This window comes from Hippopotamus amphibius, chromosome 4, assembly GCF_030028045.1.
Source record: "Hippopotamus amphibius kiboko isolate mHipAmp2 chromosome 4, mHipAmp2.hap2, whole genome shotgun sequence".
Lineage (NCBI taxonomy): Eukaryota > Metazoa > Chordata > Mammalia > Artiodactyla > Hippopotamidae > Hippopotamus > Hippopotamus amphibius.
In genome coordinates, this window is record NC_080189.1 from 44,131,249 (window position 1) to 44,137,248 (window position 6,000).

Consider the following 6,000-nt stretch of genomic DNA (forward strand, 5'->3'; position numbering starts at 1 on the left):
AAAGGAGTCATACCACACATGATCTTGAAGGTATTGGTAGAGTTTAGCTTTCAACTTCCCTGGTGGCGCAGTGGTTAAGAATCCGCCTGACAATGCATGGGACACGGGTTTGAGCCCTGGTTCAGAAGATCCCACGTGCCTTGGAGCAACTAAGCCTGTGCACCACAACTACTGAAGCCTGCGTGCCACAACTACTGAAGCCCACTAAAAAGTTTAGCTTTATTCTAAATGTAAAAAGAAGGTGTTAGAAATTTAAAGCAAGGCAGTGAGATGATCTGGTTAAGAAGGCCACTCTCATTGCTTTGTGGAGAATTACCTGGAGTAACACAGAGTAGAAATGGAACCAGTTTAGTGGAGATGGTTTAGGAAAGAGATCATGTATTACACTCACACACATACATGTGTAAATATATATGTATGTGTACGTATATACATACCCACATAGAAATATCTGTATATAAATGTTTCCAACTACTTTAAATGAAATGGCCTCCATACTGTGACTTCATGTCATTTTTTTCTTATAATAATTATTTTTCTCATCTATTCACTTGAAAAATTCCTTTGACAGTGCTTCATTGAATGGATATGTCACCATTTATTGAACTAATATCTTGGTATTGGTCATTTCTTTTTTTTTTTTTTTAATTTATTTTATTTTTATTTTTTTTTAATTTTTTTGGGGGTACACCAGGTTCAATCTGAGGGTACCACAGTGAATAAAAATGACAAATTCCTACTCCTATGGAGTTTACAGTCTAACAGGGCTTTAGAAGGACCCAGAAATCTGTATTTTTACAAGATTCCTATGTGATTCTTAGTATGAAAACAACTGGTCTATGTGCTAAACTTCCTTTAAGTCCGTCCCAGTTCATACTCACAGAAAGACTCATGTGAATGAAGTTAGAATTTAAAGAAAATTAATTCCTATCACATCACAGAAAACCCAAAGCATTTTTATATAAATTGAAATTTTTTTTTTTTTTTTTTTTTTTTATCCGCACTCTGGCTGTAGAATTTATTTTAAGTAATTTTAGAAAAGACAAATACATCATTTTTCGACATAATCTCCTTGCTTTTCAATACACTTTGTCCATCTGTCAACAAGCTTTCATATTCCCTTATTAAAAAATGTTTTAGGCATGACTTCCCTGGTGGTGCAGTTGTTAAGAATCTGCTTGCCAATGCAGGGGACACGGAGTCAATCCCTGGTCTGGGAAGATCCCACATGCCGAGGAACAGCTAAGCCTGTGTGCCACAACTACTGAGCCTGTGCTCTAGAGTCTGTGCTCTGCAACAAGAGAAGCCACCACAATGAGAAGCCTTCGCACTGCTACAAAGAGCAGCCCCCCACTCACAGCAAGTAGAGAAAGCCCTCGCACAGCAGCAAAGACTCAGTGCAGCCAAAAAGCATAAAATAAAATGAATAAATTAAAAAAAAAATGTTTTAGGCTGAGCTGCGAGCCACAAATGCACCACTGTCTTCACTTCTTCATCAGAAGTGAATCCAGTTCCTTCTTTTTTTTTTTAATTTAATTTTATTTTTTTGGGGGTACACCAGGTTCAATCAACTGTTTTTATACACATATCCCCATATTCCCTCCCTTCCTTGACGCCCCCCCCTCGAGTCCCCCCCACCCTCCCTGCCCTAGTCCTCTAAGGCATCTTCCATCCTCGAGTTGGACTCCCTTTGTTATACAACAACTTCCCACTGACTATTTTACAGTTGGTAGTATATATATGTCTGTGCTACTCTCTCGCTTCTTCTCAGTTTCCCCTTCACCCCCCGCCCCCTCCCATACCTCGAGTTCTCCAGTCCATTCTCTGTATCTGCTTCCTTGTTCTTGTCACTGAGTTCATCAGTACCATTTTTAGATTCCGTATATGTGAGTTAGCATACAATATTTGTCCTTCTCTTTCTGACTTACTTCACTCTGTATGACAGATTGTAGTTCTATCCACCTCATTACATATAGCTCCATCTCATCCCTTTTTATAGCTGAGTAATATTCCATTGTATATATATGCCACATCTTCTGTATCCATTCATTTGTTGATGGGCATTTAGGTTGCTTCCATGTCCTGGCTATTGTAAAGAGTGCTGCAATAAACATTATGGTACAAGTTTCTTTTGGGATTATGGTTTTCTTTGGGTATATGCCCAGGAGTGGGATGACTGGATCATATGGTAGTTCTATTTGTAGTTTTTTAAGGAACCTCCAAATTGTTTTCCATAGTGGCTGTACCAACTTACAGTCCCACCAACAGTGCAGGAGAGTTCCCTTTTCTCCACACCCTCTCCAACATTTGTTGTTTCCAGACTTTGTGATGATGGCCATTCTGATTGGTGTGAGGTGATACCTCATTGTGGCTTTGACTTGCATTTCTCTGATGATGAGTGATGTTGAGCATCTTTTCATGTGTTTGTTGGCCATCTGTATGTCTTCTTTGGAGAAATGTCTATTTAGGTCTTCTGCCCATTTGTGGATTGGGTTATTTGCTTTTTTGGTATTAAGCTGCATGAGCTGCTTGTATATTTTGGAGGTTAATCCTTTGTCCGTTGTTTCATAGGCAATTATTTTTTCCCATTCTGAGGGTTGCCTTTTAGTCTTGTTTATGGTTTCTTTTGCTGTGCAAAAGCTTTTAAGTTTCATGAGGTCCCATTCATTTATTCTTGATTTTATTTCCATGATTCTAGGAGGTGGGTCAAAAAGGATGTTGCTTTGATGTATGTCAAAGAGTGTTCTGCCTATGTTTTCCTCTAGGAGTTTTATAGTGTCTGGCCTTACATGTAGGTCTTTAATCCATTTGGAGTTTATTTTTGTGTATGGTGTTAGGAAGTGTTCTAATTTCATTCTTTGACATGTTGCTGTCCAATTTTCCCAGCACCACTTATTGAAGAGGCTGTCTTTTTTCCATTGTATACTCGTGCCTCCTTTGTCAAAGATAAGGTACCCATATGTGTTTGGGCTTACTTCTGAGTTCTCTATTCTATTCCATTGATCTTCCTTTCTATTTTTGTGCCAGTACCATACTGTCTTGATCACTATGGCCTTGTAGTATAGTTTGAAGTCAGGAAGCCTGATTCCACCAACTCCATTTTTTCTTCTCAAGATTGCTTTGGCTATTCGGGGTCTTTTGCATTTCCATACAAATCATAAGATTTCTTGCTCTAGTTCTGTGAAAAATGCCATTGGTAATCTGATCGGGATTGCATTAAATCTGTAAATTGCTTTGGGTAGTACAGTCATTTTCACGATGTTGATTCTTCCAATCCAGGAACATGGTATGTCCCTCCATCTGTTTGTGTCGTCTTTGATTTCTTTCATCAATGTCTTAAAGTTTTCTGCATACAGATCTTTTGCCTCCTTAGGCAGGTTTATTCCTAGGTATTTGATTCTTTTGGTTGCAATGGTGAATGGGAGAGTTTCCTTAATTTCTCTTTCTGCTCTTCCGTTGTTAGTGTATAGGAATGCAAGAGAGTTCTGTGCATTAATTTTGTATCCTGCTACTTTACTAAACTCATCAATGAGTGCTAGCAGTTTTCTGGTAGAGTCTTTAGGGTTTTCTATATATAGTATCATGTCATCTGCAAAGAGTGATAATTTTACTTCTTCTTTTCCAATTTGGATTCCTTTTATTTCTTTTTCTTCTCTGATTGCTGTGGCTAACACTTCCAGAACTATGTTGAATAACAGTGGTGAGAGTGGACACCCTTGTCTTGTTCCTGTTCTTAGAGGGAATTCTTCCAGTTTTTCTCCATTGAGAACAATGTTGGCTTTTGGTTTGTAATATATGGCTTTTATGATGTGGAGGTAATTTCCTTCTATGCCCATTTTCTGGAGAGCTTTGATCATAAATGGATGTTGAACTTTGTCAAAAGCTTTTTCTGCATCTATTGAAATGATCATATGGTTTTTATCCTTCAATTTGTTGATATGATGTATCACGTTGATTGATTTGCGTATATTGAAGAATCCTTGCATCCCAGGGATAAACCCCACTTGATCATGGTGTATGATTTTTTTAATGTGCTGTTGGAGTCTGTTAGCTAGTATTTTGTTGAGGATTTTTGCATCTATATCCATCAGTGATATTGGTCTGTAGTTTTCTTTTTTTTGTGACATCTTTGCCTGGTTTTGGTATCAGGGTGATGGTAGCCTCGTAGAATGAGTTTGGGAGTGCTCCGCCTTCTGCAATATTTTGGAAGAGTTTGGTCATTTCTTTTCATTTTTTATTGTTAAAGATGACACTTTCAATAACACCTTTGCCAAGAGGTTGTTGAGCATGTCTCTGATTATTTTTTTAGGGTTATTATTTGAAATGAAACTATTTGAAGTGGTCAAATATTTTCTTCTTTTTTTTTTAATTTTATTTATTTTTTTATTATTTTTTGGGGGGTACCAAGTTCAATCATCTGTTTTTATACACATATCCCCGTATTCCCTCCCTCCCTTGATTCCCCCCCCACCCTCCCTCAAGTTCCCCCCACCCTCCCTGTCCCAGTCCTCTAAGGCATCTTCCATCCTCGAGTTGAACTAACTCACATATACAGAATCTAAAAATGGTACTGATGAACTCAGTGACAAGAACAAGGACGCAGGTGCAGAGAATGGACTGGAGAACTCGAGGTTTGGGAGGGGGCCGGGGGTGAAGGGGAAGCTGAGACGAAGCGAGAGAGTAGCACAGACATATATATACTACCAACTGTAAAATAGATAGCCAGTGGGAAGTTGTTGTATAACAAAGGGAGTTCAAATATTTTCTTTTTTAAGAATTTTGATATAGAGTGTCAAACTACCATCCACAAAGTTCTTCCTAACTTATGCCCATGTCAAAGTATATGATGGTGCCCATTTCCACAGACTCTCCCCTTATAATTTAAATTTGCCAACTTAATGGACAGAAATACTGAAGTTATTTTAATTAGTATATTCTTTGAATATTAGTGAGGCTAAATATCGATAGTGTCCGTTTTCTCTGTTTTTCTGTGCACTGTTGTTAAAGTAGAGCAGAGAGTTAAGGAGCATGAAGATTCCTTAAACTACGGATATAAGACTGTGAATTACGTACACAATCTCTCCCCAGTCAGTAAATTCTCTGTGCTTTATTCTTGAGTTACAAGAATGAAATCGGTTATTCCTTGGGTCTATGTGAAGTCTCCAATGCTGCATGCTCTCTAACTTGCTGAGCAAGTCTGCGACGAGTGTAAGTAAAAGTAAATGCTAGTTTGTTCGAGTTGCTTCCTGGTGTGTGAAGCCTGGTGCTTAACAAATGATCCTAGAGCACTCGTGCAAATCCCATGCAGTCTTACTGTAAAATTAATTGAACAATCAGGGTTTGTGGCTCTCTAGTGAAGGAAGGGAACTCAAATTGTCAGGCAAGCCATATGAGTGAGAAATCGGTGTCTCCTGGAGACGTATTATAGAAAACCACTCTCAAAGGCCATCCTTCACTGTGATACCAGGATTAGATGAATTCAACCATGGAGCCATGCCGTCTGAACCCTCTCTTACATGTAACTGAGGCTGGCTACCTGTAGAAAGAAAGTGGTCGTGCTCACTTTTAATTTTCAAAACATTTAAAATGTGAGAATTTATAGAGGCATATCAGTTAGTGGATAGAAAAGCTGAGAGGCCAGTGGTACAATAAATGAACAAATTTACGGTTTTCGTTTCTGAAGTTTAGTCTCCAGTTTTATTGACTCAGAAGCAAATAGGTATATTATTCAATGAGGTTCTAACTTGGAGTCTGAATAGCTTTTGCTTTTAATCCTGCACAGCCTAAATTGAGGCAGAAATGGCGTTGGTAGACATGCGTTTCTTTAATGAATACGAAAAGGGGCTTATCTCATCTATTTTTCTTTTTTGAATTCTGTGACCTTGTCAATAAACAGCTCAAATTACATAGTTTTTATTCCTTTACATACTAGGGAATTGTGGGTCTCAGAGCCCTACCATAGCCCTGGGTTAGGAGTTAGTGTCAAATCTCAACTCTTGA